Here is a 15,549-nt window from a genome sequence, read left to right on the forward strand (position 1 = left end):
GCACATATTCTATGTATCGATATGTGTGAGGATACAGAAAAGTTGAACTTAATGGAAAGTAATTTTACCAGTCAAGTTAAGAACTTTGCTGAGTTTAGTGAACGCTACTCAGAGTGGAAAAAATCTGTGAACAATACAGAAGATTGTATTTCAGTGAACAGTCGTGTTACGAATAATTCGTCAGTGCGTTCGTCACGATCTGAAATGCTTAGTGCTAAAGCAAGGAAATTGGTTGCTGAACAGAAATTAAAGACTTTGATAGAAAAGCAGCGCATTGACAAACAGCAACGAAAGTTGCAACGTGAACGGGAGGAGCTTGAAGAACGTAAACAATTACTTGATGTGCAAAGTGAAATTGATCAAGCTCAGGTTGAAGAGGCAGTATGGCAGCAAGACGCAATGTTTCCGGCTCCGGTGGTAACAACTGACATACCACAAACCAACACCGCTACACACATAAACAGCGGTAGTCGTGCAGACGACATTCATATGACGACAGTCGTTCATTCACAAATACCGGATGTGATGTTAAATAAAGAAGTTAGCAGTAGTGCGCGCAGTATAGGATACAACGAAGAAAGACTTAATGCAGACAATGATCATCTATGTAACAGGAGGGAGGTTTCCGGAAACCAAGTACCAGTATGCGACGTTTCCATGGATACTTCTGATACAGCAGTAAGCTATAGAACCAACACCAAAGGTAAGGTGACTAGCGATATCAGTAGCATCGACATGGCATTCAACAGACTAGCGTCTACATTACAGGAAGGGTTTAATTTGCCTAAACCTGAGTTATTGACATTTACCGGAAGTGCCATAGATTATTGTAAATTCATTAAGAATTTTGAAACAAACATTGAATCGAAGATTCTTGATAACAGACTTAGGTTGAGTTATCTTATACAATATTGTACAGGCGAGGCAAAGTCTTGTATAGAAGATTGTGTGTTGTTAGAGTCCGATGTAGGTTACGCACGTGCACGAGAAATATTGAAAACTCGTTATGGTAAACCTCATGTTATTGCTAGATCTTATATTGAAAAATTAGTTTATGGACAACAAATTAAGTCTGGTGATAGTGATAGCCTTTCAAAACTTGCTTTAGATATGCAAAAATGTGAGATAACTCTTTCACAGTTAGGGTTTGTTTCAGATGTTGATAATACTGAAAATCTTAGGCGTATAGTTAAAAGGCTACCTTTACACTTAAGAACAAAATGGGTTGATGTAGCACACAACATAAATATTGCTGGCAGAGAACCAAATTTCTCTGACTTAGTAAAATTTGTAAATGAGAAATCTCAAGTTGCTTGTTCTATATATGCCTTAGATCTTGTTAAAGAAAATACACAACCCAAAGCTATTAAAGCATCCAATTCAATGTCTGAAAACAATAAGAAGGCTAGATTAACGACATTTGCTACTCATACTGATACGCACAAAGACCGAATTGAACGAAAATGTTATTGTTGCTCAGGAACATGTTCTGATTTGTCAAAATGTCAAAAGTTTAGCTTATTAACTTTGGCTGATAGGCGCAAACTGATTAATAAATTTAAACTTTGTTACAATTGTCTTAAAGGCAAACATATGACTGATACATGTTATAGGCAAAATATGTGTAATGTTCCCGACTGTAATGGAAAGCATAATACGTTGTTGCATAGTTGGGCGAAGTTTAAGTCTGACCACACAGTTACACATCCGTCAGTAAATTGTGCTGCTACAAGCGGCTCCTGTGTCAAGGCATGCTTAGGTATCATACCCGTAGTGGTCACTAGCGAGAACGGAAGCACGTGCAAGACATATGCTCTTCTCGACGACGGTGCAGATAAGACTTTATGCGATGAGCGTTTGTTACAAACATTAAATCAACCTGGAAAACCAGTGTCATTCAATATTGCTACCGTAAGTTCTACCGGAAGTACAATATCTGGACAGGAAGTAAATTTGCACGTGCGAGCTGTAGCCGGTGTCAATGATGTTCATCTTAAGAGTGTTTGGACAGTAAAGAGACTTCCAATTACAACTAAATCTGCCGCTAGAAGAGATCAGGTTCGTAAAATACCTCACCTGTCGGACATTGAAATTCCTAACGTTGACGCAAGTGACGTCATGCTTCTTATTGGGACGGATACTCCGGACGCGCATGTTCCGTTAGAGGTGCGAGCGGGGGTAAGTGGTCAACCATATGCTGTCCGCACTTGTCTTGGATGGGCAGTTCGTGGACCAATTAGTGACGTTATTGACAAAGGCAGCGCAGTTAACATCCACTATGTCCAATCTGATGACGTCACACTTCAAAATCAACTTGAAAAAATGTGGTCTACAGACTTTGTTGATGCGATTCATTGTGAAGAAAAGGCTATGTCGGTTGAAGATAGAAAGGCTATGACAATTATGGAATCAACTTTGATTCACGAGCCTGATGGACATTATAAAATGGGCCTACCATGGCGAGATGAACATACAGTGTTACAAAATAACCTACCTCTTGCACACATACGATTGCAGCACTTAAAACGAAGACTGTCACGTGACCCAGATCTTCATGAAAAGTACACTACGACAGTAACAGAATACATTGAGAAAGGCTATGCAAAATTAGTCAACAATGAGAACAACCCAGGTCGTGTTTGGTATCTCCCACATCACCCTGTAGTTAATGAAAACAAACCAGGCAAAGTAAGAGTAGTATTCGATTGCGCGGCAAAATATAAAGAGACATCTTTGAATAAGCAACTACTTCAGGGACCCGATTTAATGAATAGTTTAGTTGGTGTACTAACGCGCTTTAGACAAGATAATATTGCACTTATGGCTGATATCGAAGCGATGTTTCACCAAGTGCGCGTAATTGAACGTGATTGCGATGCTCTGCGATTTCTATGGTGGCCAAATGGGGACATGACGAAAATTCCAAATACATATTGTATGCAAGTTCACCTTTTCGGTGCAACATCATCTCCAAGTTGCTCAGCTTATGCGTTGAAAAGGACCGCTGAAGATCATGCGCACTTGTTCGAACCGGAAGTCGTGACAACAATTAAACGAAACTTCTACGTTGATGATTGCTTAAAGTCAGTAGACAATGAACAGAAGGCAATTAATTTAGTTCGTGATTTGCAGTCAATCATGAGTAAAGGTGGTTTTCGACTTACTAAGTGGATCACTAATAGCAGAGCCGTTCTTGACACTATTCCTGACTATGACGGAGCGCAATCCGTAGTAAACCTTCCGCCAGGTGTATTCCGAAAAGAAGACCAGTATGCTAAACGTTGGTGGCGCCAAGTTCAGTATATGGCCGATGTGTTTTGGAGGCGTTGGACACGCGAGTATTTGCCATCTCTCCAATGCCGCCAGAAGTGGCAGAAATCAACCAGAGACGTTGTCGAAGGTGATCTCGTGCTGGTAGCAGACGAAAACATGCCAAGAGGACAGTGGCCTCTGGGCAAAGTAATGAAAGTAATAAAAAGCCGAGATGGTCATGTACGTAGCTGTGTGGTTAGGGCACGGGGTTCAGAATTAGTAAAACCAGTAACAAAGCTGTGTTTGCTAGAATGTTCAGAATGATAAAAAAGAACAATATAAATTTAATGTGAGCACGTATCTTTACGTAGAAAAGAATATGGCAATAATTAGCCAATGTTTTGTTAAAAGTAAATCTCGTTTAAGTGCAAAAAAGTTAAACGTTAATTTACGTTTATAGAGTAAGATAAAAGCTAGATTTATATACATGTAATATCTAACACATATTTGTGTTGTTAATTGGAAATTAATTGAATTTTGATTGAAAATGCTTGTAATTAAGTTTATATCAATAAGTGATACTTTGCCTAAAATGAATTTGTGAGTTAATTTATTGAAATTATAGTAATTCATACAATATCATTAACAAAGGTGTATTTGTATGTTTGTTTGTAAATTATTTATTGTTACGAAATAGTAATTATTTCATGGAGGGGAGTATTAAATTCTTCTTTGAATTTATTAAGATTAACATTATGTATTGTGTAACATAGTTACATTTTTTCTCTTTCTTACATCTTTTTTATTCACATAATATCGTTTTCTTATTTAGTGACATTTTTTGTTACCAAATTTAACGTTAACGTTTGGCGCGGCTTAAGACGCCGCGTTACGTCATATTTTATCTGGGCGGAAATGCAATGATCAAAACAAATTTAAAACGTTCATACAGTTTATAAGCATCACGACGATACATTTAAAACGCCGCAATAGTTGGTATGTTTATTTATTTGTTTAAAAATGATAATTTATATTAGGATTTTATTGAATGTATCTTAAATAAGATTATTTAAGTGTACTGTAATTAGAGCTCTATTTAAGTAAAATATGTTTAGTTTATTTGAGAGGTAAATACAAATGTTTGATTGATGATCGTACGTTTATTTTTATGTTTTGATATACATGTAATTATCTTTGTATTTTATGTAATGATTTATTTTTATTCTCTTTTGTACAGAGAATCGTTCCACGTTTGACGTTCCACGTTTGACGTTTCACGTTTCCCGTTAATAAACGCATTCTCACTTACACTGGCGTCGTGTGTTTATATACCTAACACCCTTACCATAATTATTTGCATCAAAGGCTGAGTCTTCTGGCCCTTTCCTTTTCTGTAAGCTGTTTCTGATTCTAAAGCCTTCAGCACTGCAACATTAAAGTCATCCTGAAAGCAAAATTATGAACAGACTAGGCTAACAGAAAGGTGCAAAACTTCATATGAATAAGTCACGCCCATTTTTAACGGATTTTTTTCAATTGCTTATATTCTCATTTTCATCAGCATGTGAATTCTACAATGTAATCTCATACCCTTATACAAGTCTTGAATCAAGATGCGATATTTATTTATTTATTTATTATTTCAATTTCGATTACGAATTAATTAGATAGCGAATAGTTTTAACACCAACTAAATGAAGTGACGTCATAATTTACATTGCAAATGACATCATCAATGTTCATGTCATACTATATGGCTGCTTTTCCTTAAGTCGTGGGTTTTCCTTGAGTCGTGGGTAAGTAAAACACGTGTATTTCTAAGGAACGAAGGATTGCATCCTCGCGTGTTCTATCCGGTTACTTTTCCTGAAGCGTCACTCTCGAAAAACACAAGCAAAATGCGCTTGAAACAGGTATTTATGAGGCAATATTTGACTTAATCGATAATTTTACTAGTATTTTTGTTCAGAAATTCTAATTGCCATAGTATCTTCTAAATTTGGGATGATTTTCCGTGTTTATTTACAATTTCTGCATCGCTAGATGACAGTTTATGTATTTCCGGTGCTTGCGCATGCGCGACCTTCACATTGTTTTAATAATGTCTCACTGAACTATTAATGATAGATTAAATTTATAGTAACAAGAGGCCAGTGTAAATTGGTAAGAATTTTATTTTCATTTTTTTTTTGAAGGTATGTTCTTTTTTTCTTTTTTTTTTCAGATACATCCAAAGAAAGCTGTTAAAAGATTAAAGCAATATAACAAAGAAATGATGTTAAAAGCATTTGATGAAGTTAAAAACAATAAAACTCCAGTTGACAGAGCTGCAAGACTCTTTGGTGTGCCTGCACAAACTTTAAGAGACCGTGTTCTTGGGAAGGTTGACATCAAATCTTCATGGGGGAAAACATCTCTTTTTACATCAAATGAAGAAGAATCTCTTGTTAATTATTTGGAAGACCTGGCTAAAGTTGGCTACGGTTTAAATCGGTCACAACTAAATGTGTTAGCTACTGAAATGGCTATCAAACTTGGCAAGCTTAACCAGGGAAAATCTCTGAGTGATAAATGGTACTATGCTTTCTTAAAACGGTGGGACCATCGTCTTAAGGTTATAAAACCAAGAGGATTGACATCAACTAGGGCATCTGCACTCACACAAGAAGTTGTAACAGCATACTTTGCTGATCTGAATATGGTATTAACTGAAAATTGTTTACAATTTAAACCACACCTCATTTATAATTTGGATGAAACTGGACTTCAGCCAGAACATCGGCCATCAAAAGTAATAGCTGGCAAGTCTTCTGGAAAAATTCAAGCGGTTACTTCTCCAAATTCATCAACAACTACACTGATTGCATGTATCAATGCTGCTGGTACTGCCTTACCTCCCTTCTATGTATTCAAAGGAAAGCTCAGAAACGATGAATTATTGAAAGGTGCTGCTCCCAACTCTGCATATGAAATGTCAGATTCTGGTTGGTCAAATGGTCAAATATTAATGAAATATTTGAAAAACCATTTTGTCAAATATGTACAAAAAGGTTTAGGTGATAATAATGACCCAATCCTGCTTATATATGATGGTCATGCATCTCATGTCAATTTAGATATTATGAAATGGGCAATTGAACATAATGTTATCCTTTTTGTTTTGCCACCTCATGCCTCTCATGCTCTACAGCCACTTGATGTTGGTTGTTTTGCCCCATTTAAAGCTTGTTATTACAGCGAGTGCAACCTTTTTATGGCAAAACAGCGTGGACAAATTATCACTAGGTATGAAATTGCTGCTTTGTCTGGTAAGGCTTACCTGAAATCTATGACCCCCAGCAACATAATTTCTTCATTCAAAAAATGTGGTATTTTCCCATTTGATAGCAGTGTTGTTCCTGAAGAACTGCTGTTTCCGTCAAGGTCATTTCCAAAGAAGAAGCAGAGGAGTCTTCTCCCACCATGCAGGAACTATTGTCGCAGAAAATGATGTATACAGCACCAAAAGTCAAGTCTCCTAAAGTTAGATCTAAAAAGCCGAAACTTGGTGGAAAGTGCATAACATCAGCAGTGGTTCAAGAGGTTGAGGAGTACGAGCTCTCAAGAAAGAAGCCATCCCAAGTTAATTCAAAAACAAAGAAATGTGAAGCAAAACTAGCCTCACCCAAGCCCTCAACTAGTCGCTGTCAACAAGTCAAGCCAAGAAAAAAGCTTGTGTTTGATGATGATGATGATGAATCAGATTTTGATAATGAAGATGATGATGATAAGTGCTGTTTGTAACCTCTTTTCACCTCCAGGTCTTAAAGAGTGTAATGATGTTGTTATTGTGAAGTGGGCAGAATGCATAAAGTGTGGGCATTGGTGTCATTTAAGATTTTGTTCAGCAGTGAAAGTTGTCAGGAGACTTGGGGAGTTCCTTTGCCCACATTGCTGCTAATTATTTACCTATAAACCAAAAAAAAAAAAATTGAAAATTAGTGCTAATCAAACAGTTTTTTGTTTAAATATAATTGACAGTTAATTTGACAGTTGATTTTATAATTAAATAGTTCAGTGAGACGTTCATGTGTTGATCTACTTTCGTTTTCTGCAGCCCACGACTCAAGGAAAACAAACATTTACAATTAAACAAAATGGATGACATAAATAAGTGACTTTTAAAAAATTGTTAGACAGGAAAACTTTATAAGCAGGAGTTGCATTTATAGATAAGAGGTATGTTGAGATTTTTATATAATTCCATGCTTGTTCCGGTGACGTCATTGCACGTTCCGATGTCTATTTATAGAAATTGCCCACGACTCTAGGCAAATAAAGCATACATGTAATCATAACAAACAGGCTAGACGATTTTCTTGTTATCTTTACTTTGCCGGCAAGCCTCGCCCTTTCTAGTCCTTATCAGCCTCGCCTGATAAAATTAATATCAAAAGACAGTAGCACGTTATTCTCTAGATCTATATGATTCTTGAAATAACAAAGTGGGTGGGGAAATCAGTTCTATGGTTAATGAAAATGCTCTATTGCGCCCGTCTTAAAAAGATCTGCCTTTTCACTCTTTGAATTTGATCTACAAATACATAAGTACATCGTACTTACCTTTTTGCTGTTGTTTTTTCTATGTTTTCCTTGCTAAATTCACGCAAAATGAAGAAAGGTAAAATTTGCGCCAAAAAAATTCGGCTGCAGCAGGAGAAAGGAAGTTAAATTCGTAACACCTCGGATAATATCAGAAGGTGTTCTTGATCGGCACTCATGACATACGCAGAATGTTCGCCCCTGAAACACCGGCGTTTAAGACAGAGACACTTTCTCATTAAACATTTTCTAAACATTCGTATTGTCTTATCCTTACTGTTATGTTTCTCTTTACTGTTATGTTTCTGTTTTGTTTGTTATTAATAATCAAAACACGAGATGAGCTTATGACATAAAGTAAACACAAACGTTTCATGTTTGCCACACAGGCATGCCAATGTAAACACCAACCGTTTAAACACTGCACATTACTGTTTTAGTTATAAACACCCGTTCCATAAAGAAACGCATGTGTTTTTATACTGCACACAACGAGAACACATACGTTTTGTTTACAAACACCTGTGGAACGCGTCAGGCGTTACCATTTTTTACAGTGTACAGAATATGAGATAAAACAAGCAATTAATCAATTAAAACGTAATCGATCTGCAGGCCCAGATTTGCTACTTAATGAATTTTTTATATCAGGGAAAGATGTTTTTATTCCTTTATTATGTGTTTTATTTAATAAAATTTTTGAAACTGGATATTTTCCTGATAGATGGTCAGAAGGATATGTCATTCCGTTACATAAGAAAGGTAGTGTTAATGAAGTAGAAAATTATAGAGGTATCACATTGTTAAGTAGTCTTGGTAAATTATTTTCAAGTGTAATTAATACAAGGTTAAAAAATTGGGCTGAAAAATATAATGTCTACATTGAAGCTCAGGCGGGTTTTAGATCAAATATGAGTACTATAGATAATGTTTTTGTTTTAAATGGTTTAATATCGCATTTCATAAATCAAAGAAAACAACTTTTTTGTCTATTTGCTGACTACAGTAAAGCATTTGATTACGTTGTTAGGGAAAATCTTTGGTACAAGCTTATTCAGTTAGGGTTAAGAGGGAAAATTTTAGATGTCATTCAATCTATGTACAAATGTGTAAAATCAAAAGTAAAGTATTTGAATAATTTAAGTAATGAATTTACATGTACACTAGGGGTAAGACAAAGGTGAATGTTTGTCACCATTTCTTTTTTCTATGTTCTTAAACGACTTAGAAGATACATTTTTAAAAAGTGGTGTTGAAGGAATAGATGTAAATATGTTTAAAGTTTTTTCTTGTTATTATATGCGGACGATATCGTAATTTTTGCAAACTCAGCAGAAGAACTTCAACACATATATGTTCTCTTGTATGATTATTGCAATACATGGAAGTTAAAAGTCAATGTATCTAAAACGAAAGTTATGATTTTTAAAAGAAGGTGGTAGACTTCCAAGTGATCTTCAGTTTTATTATGAATGGTAATTTGATTGAAATTGTTAATACATTTACATATCTTTGGTATTGTATTTACTTGTGGTGGATCAGTTACAAAAGCACAAACAATGTTAGCTGGACAAGCACAAAAAGCTATTTTTTTAAACTAAATAAATATTTATATAAATTAACGTAAAAATATTAAACCAAGGCATAAGCTAAATCTTTTTGATACATTAATTACACCTATATTAAACTACGGTAGTGAGATAATGGGTTTTACGGTTAGCCAAACAATAGAACGGGTACACTTACAATTTTGTAAAAAAGATTTGGAGTTAAAAAAAACTACACAAAATGATTTTATTTATGGAGAACTTGGTAGAATATCATTTTCATTGTAGACATCTTTTCAATATTGTAAAATTTTGGATGAAAATATTGTGTAGTAATGAAAACAAATATGTTAGTAGAGTTTATAAATTGTTGAAAAGTGATTTTGAAAAATAACCCAAATATAGTAAACTGGGTGTTCGAAATTAAAACAACTTTTTTTATGTTCTTTAGGATTTTATGATGTCTGGTTACAGCAGAGTGTAGGAGATATTGATATGTTTCTAGCAATTTTAAAACAACGTTTAAAGGACAATTTTGTTCAAAAACTGGCATGAAAGATTACATAACTCTAGTAGAGCTTTATTTTATAGGACAATAGCAAATTTTGAGTTTCAATCATATCTAGATATAATGCAAACAAATTTGTGCCAGGCTATGGTAAGATTACGAGTTTCCTCTCATAGGCTACAAATAGAGGCTTGGACGTTGGTCCAGACCTACAAGAAATCCAGTTAATGAACGAAAATGTTTAAATTTGTAATGTTTTAGAGGATGAATATCATTTTATATTAGAATGTTCAATGTATAATGAATTAAGGAAACAATTTATTCATAAGAAATACTGGAAACATCGCAAATATGGCAAAATTTATTGAATTGTTAAACAATGAAAATGATACAAATAGAAAAAAAACTAGGAATTTTTTGTATATAAATCTTTTGAAAAAGAGAAATGAAATGCTATACGGTTCAGTTGAGTAATGACTTTTTTTCGTGTAAACCTACTTATATGCATAGTTGTAAAAATGTGAATTTAAAACATCGTTCTAGATAAAAAAAGACATGTAGAAATTTAATATTTTATGCAATTTTCATGTTTCATGCTTAAATTTAATCCATGATTCCCGTCTTGCATTTCGTTTCGGTAAGGCTGGTAGTTAAAATGGATGTAATTTGTATGTTCTTGTTATACTTTATATATAAATATTGTTATTATTGTACTAAATTCATGCAAGGGTTATCTTTCTTTTTACGAGAAAGATAACATATTACTACATGTATCTCAATGTGTATATATATATACAAATTCTGATTGTAATTTAAGGAGAAAATAATGTTTTTCAGATTACTAATCTTAACAAATTTATATTAAAGTCATACTTTAAATGATATGAAATAAAATTATTAAGAATATTAAGCTTTCTTATGTCATGCTTGACCTTCTTCAATGAAAAGTTTATGTAATTAAAATCTAATATTAATTTTGTTCGCTGTATTATGCACATAAATCATGCTCACTTTGTATTGTACATGTATATATGTATGCTTGTATTGCCATCATGGGCGAATAGCCTTATGGAATAAATGAAATAAACTCTCTAAACTCTCTCTCTAACTACATATGAGCCGCGTCACGACAAAACCAACATAATGGGTTTGCGACCAGCATGGATTCAGACCAGCCTGCGCATCCGCGCAGTCTGATCAGGATCCATGTTGTTTGCTTTCAGTTTCTCTACTTGTAATAGGGTTTGAAAGCGAACAGCATGGATCCTGATCAGACTGCGCGGATGCGCAGGCTGGTCTGGATCCATGCTGGTCGCAAACGCACTGTGTTGGTTTTGTCGTGACGCGGCTCATATATATTTAAATGATTTCAATACGAGTTTAATAAGTTCAGAGTGGATAATAAGAAATGGACATCTGATTGAATATTGATTAAATCTAGATGGATTTTTATAAGCATAACCTGAAACATCTACATCGGAAAATATTGAATATTAAAGTGGGTTAGATTTTGTTTGATTTAACGTCACGTGCTTCGCAATAAAACGATTAGAAAATGAGATAAAATATAGATTTATTGACAGAATTAAAACAACTATCATACCATGTCATACATTGAACAATAAAATCAACAAAAAATAATTAAAGAGATATTCTACTATATAAGATATTTAAATCAAATAAGGCTTTTAAATTATTTTTAAAGAAAAGTGAATTTTATTATGCTATACACAAAACAAATATCACAATAAAAATGACTTTACAGTAGGTCAAAATGACAAAAAATAGATAACCTTTAAGGACGGAAGACATTAACTTATGTTTGTTTTTCACTCAATTACATCATACTTGTTAATATTACTGTAATAATTTATTGACTAGGTATTAAAATAACAATACATTTAAACGAAGTAGGTCAAAAGTCTGTTAATATGTATTTTTCTAAGAATAATAAGTTTAAATTCAAGTTAAAAGTTTAGCTGTTTAAAAAAAAAAAAAAAAAAAAAACAACAACAAAACAACAACAACAACAACATTTTTGTTTCTATGGAGATACAATTTATAAAATGGTAATGGCCAAAATGTAATACAAAAAATACTAAAAATATTTATTGTGTTTAAAATATACTCTAAATAAAGCTTGCCGTAAAGAAAAAAAAATCATTGTTAACGATTTTATTGTCTTCAAATTTCTGTTGCTAACTTACATCAATAATTACACGGTTTCATATTTTTAGTTTCTAAGTGAATAAATTACAATATAATAATAATAATAATAATAATAATAATAATAATAATAATAATAAGGTGACGAATAAGTTAAAGTTTATTCTTTAAACAACAAGTCCTTTTCCCGTCACATTGTAGTTCTTTATTCAAAAAGAGACACTCTTGCTCGACCACCTGTGGCTTGTTCATTTATTCGATTCAGCTGCGTTAAATCATCCGTTTCATCCTCGCTATAATGTTAAAAATAAGTGGACAATTATTGTGTGTGTCTGAATAAAAGGTTCCATACTAGTATTTGAGAAAAATGATGGTTACAAATTAAAAAGCATTTACATTAAAAGTAGATAAACAAATACGTCACATCATTCTAATGATAGTACGATATGTGCTTCTAACTTTTGCCAAAATCATACAAATGACTTACTTTGATTCAATGTTTTCCAATTCTAAAACTCTGACTCTATTGTGCTTTGCTGGCTTGTCGTTTTGAAATGGATTGAAATTTTCCTCAGACCTGAAAATGTATTCTATTTGATTTATTCATTTTACAGTTTTTGGAGATTCTGAAATGGCTCGTCAACCTATTGTAGTCTATAGGTTTCAAATGTTAATTTGTTTATCAGTACAATGAAACGACAGTAGTATTTTTCTACACAAGTTAATCCGTAACCTGCTGGAACCAAAAGTTATTTACCTTTGGTGCCAGAATACTGCCATACCTGCCTGAAGTCTGACCAGACTCTTAACTGTTGGCAGATTCAATGCTCTAATTCAATATTGAAATCCTTTCAGTTCAAATTGACAGTTCCATTTTCAAATCAAACGTCAGATCCATTAAAAGAATCAGCAGGTAAAGGGCCATAAGACGAAATATTGAGAAGAAAGGATATTGACAAAATTGAAAAGTGTTGTATCAGCCTATTCATGGACGGTAGTTATTGTCCAAGTAAACGTTTGAAGTATATTTTACTAGAAATAATATGGAACTATGAGCAATTTAATTTGCTGCTGTATCTTCTTTCTATACATGTACAATTTACAATTAAACTTGACTCATGCAGTTAAGGTGACCTATGTGATGTCTATTCACTCGCCCCTTACCGTTTTGTGGTCGAATCCCCGTCAAGAATTCGGATTCTTTCATTTAAAAAAGCTATCAAACTAGCTAACGTGAGGTCGACGGTTCTACTCAGGTACCGCTCAGGTCTGAGGAGCTTATCATTCCTTCCTTCTAAAATTATTAGTTGGAAATTCGCAATAAGACAGCAGTCTCGTAGTGACCTTTATTCCAATTAAAACATGTCAAGACAAGCGTTCTTGCATAATCAATGACATTTTAACACTCTTACCTATTTGTTGTTATAGATTCCATGGCTGAAATACGTGCCATCCTTGACACGATTCGAACAGAGTTTCTCTTAGGCTCGCCCGATTGATGGATACTTAAAATAGTAGGTATTTTTATGTTAGACAGTGCAAGTATCATATGGTTATAGGCATTGTCTATCTATTATAAAAACTGTGTGTATATGTACATATAAAATGTTTATTCAGTTTCCAATATATGTGACTTCCTATAAAGATATTTTATCATTTCAAATACATGTATACAAATGCAGTCCCAGCGCAATAATAATTTTATTTATAAAAACAATGCGTATCCCGAGATAAAATGCATACTGGTGTTTTCTCAAACGTAGCAGTCCAAAAGCGTTTCAAAAAATGGTTTGGGCTTTTATAAATAATAGCCATTTTTTTGATTTTTTTAAATTTGCTGAACCATTCAGTTTTGGGAACTTTTTATAGAAACCCCCCCCAAAAAAAAATGGTAGTTTTTTTAAACGAAACCCAAATTTTTTGGCATTTTTAAATTTTTAAAAACAAACTTAAAAAAAGAAAGTTATTTTTTCCCCCGTAATGTGTTTTTTTCCCCAGTCTGTTTTTTCCCGACGGATCTTTTCCAAGTCTTCCTCTTTTTGGTTTTACTGTGGGTTTTTTATTTGTAAACCAAAATTTATTAACTTTGCAGAAAAACAAAAAAGGAAACAAAAAAGGGGGACGTAAAAAATGAAAATTATTTTTTTAGCAAACATATTTGAAAACATTTAAAAGTGTGTATGTGCTTTACGAAATGATGACAAGAATTAAAAGGTTGAAGAGCAAGAAAGGGAGGCAAGGGGGTAGGTAAAATTGGAAAATAATGGAGGTAAAACGGAACGTTTGTCAGACAATATATACGCATTACTAACCGAAAAAAAACATTGGTATCTAACCCATTTATTTTCTAGTATCAGATTTAAAATCGTTTTTTTTGTAATTCATCAAGATTGTTTTTAAGCTATTTTTTAGATAAAGCAAAAGATGTTTAACACTTTCTTTGATATGAATTTTTACAAATATTCCTGAAAAATTCTTATTTTGTAATGTTCATTAATCTTCCAAATTTTTTCATTATTTTAATACGTTATATTATCTTATATTAATTACTGATTTACAACATGTATAATACATGTAATTCAATAATAATATATATTTGTCAGAATATTTTATTTTTTCATTCTGGGAAGTTTCCCGCCTGTGAATGAAAGTACGTGCGTTTTTTGAGGGTTCCCCCAATACGGCAAAAACAACGAAACCAAAAAACCAATAATTCCCTAAATATAGATCTCGAAACTTTAACATGCATTTTTTAAGGTTTCAACGTTGCCCCAAATAAACCTATTTAAGCCAACAAAATAAATCACAGTTGAAGAGGGGGTTTCTGATGGGAAAAAACCCTAATTTGGGAAAAGCAAAAAGGGAAACCCCCTTTAAAAAGTAAAAAGAAGCTATTGATTTTTGGGGTAAAAAACGATTAAAATTCTTTCGAATGTTTTTTAAGTGAAAAAATGAGATCATTTGTTTGTTTTTTTAAGCGTCTTTAAATTGTTTACTAAAAATCTGACGCCCCATTTTATGGCACCCCGCTATATCTGGGGAATTGTACAAAAACGCTAAAAATTGGGGTTTAAAAAGGGCTAAAATTTTAAATGAATGTCAGATCCTAAATCTTATTTTTTAAAGGACTGTTTTGATCAAAATTGAAACATCCATATCGACTGATTTTCGATCCTTTGCAGGTGTACGGTTTCAAAACATTTTTTTGAAAAATTTTGGGCCAATTTTTGAAATTTTTCAACAATTTTTTGTAATACCAACCCTAACACTATAAACCCAAAAGTTTAAATTTTGGGGGATCCCAAATTCCACAAGGGTTACATTATGTTATAAAAGGTAAAATTTTTGTAAAACAAGTAAAATTTCCCCAAAATAATTTTTAAATTATGAATAACTCATTGTTTTTTTCCTTCCCGGTTCCCAAATGAACGAAAAACAACCCCACAGGGCCCCTAGGGAATTTCTATAAAATTTCCATGAAATTTACTAGTACTT

General features: G+C 33.2%; 1 long non-coding RNA gene across 1 annotated transcript; it reads right to left on the reverse strand.

Moving 5' to 3' along the window:
• Positions 1-12,199: 12,199 nt before the first annotated feature.
• On the reverse strand, positions 12,200-13,562 carry LOC132735593 (uncharacterized). The gene is made up of 3 exons (XR_009626472.1): positions 13,467-13,562; positions 12,542-12,631; positions 12,200-12,347 (listed from the first exon to the last, which is right to left on the reverse strand). It is a non-coding gene; the product is annotated as an uncharacterized LOC132735593 (long non-coding RNA).
• Positions 13,563-15,549: the final 1,987 nt, after the last annotated feature.

The sequence above is a fragment of the Ruditapes philippinarum genome, unplaced genomic scaffold (genome assembly GCF_026571515.1).
Source record: "Ruditapes philippinarum isolate M1 unplaced genomic scaffold, ASM2657151v2 ctg1100_1_1_1_1, whole genome shotgun sequence".
Classification (NCBI taxonomy): Eukaryota; Metazoa; Mollusca; class Bivalvia; order Venerida; family Veneridae; genus Ruditapes; species Ruditapes philippinarum.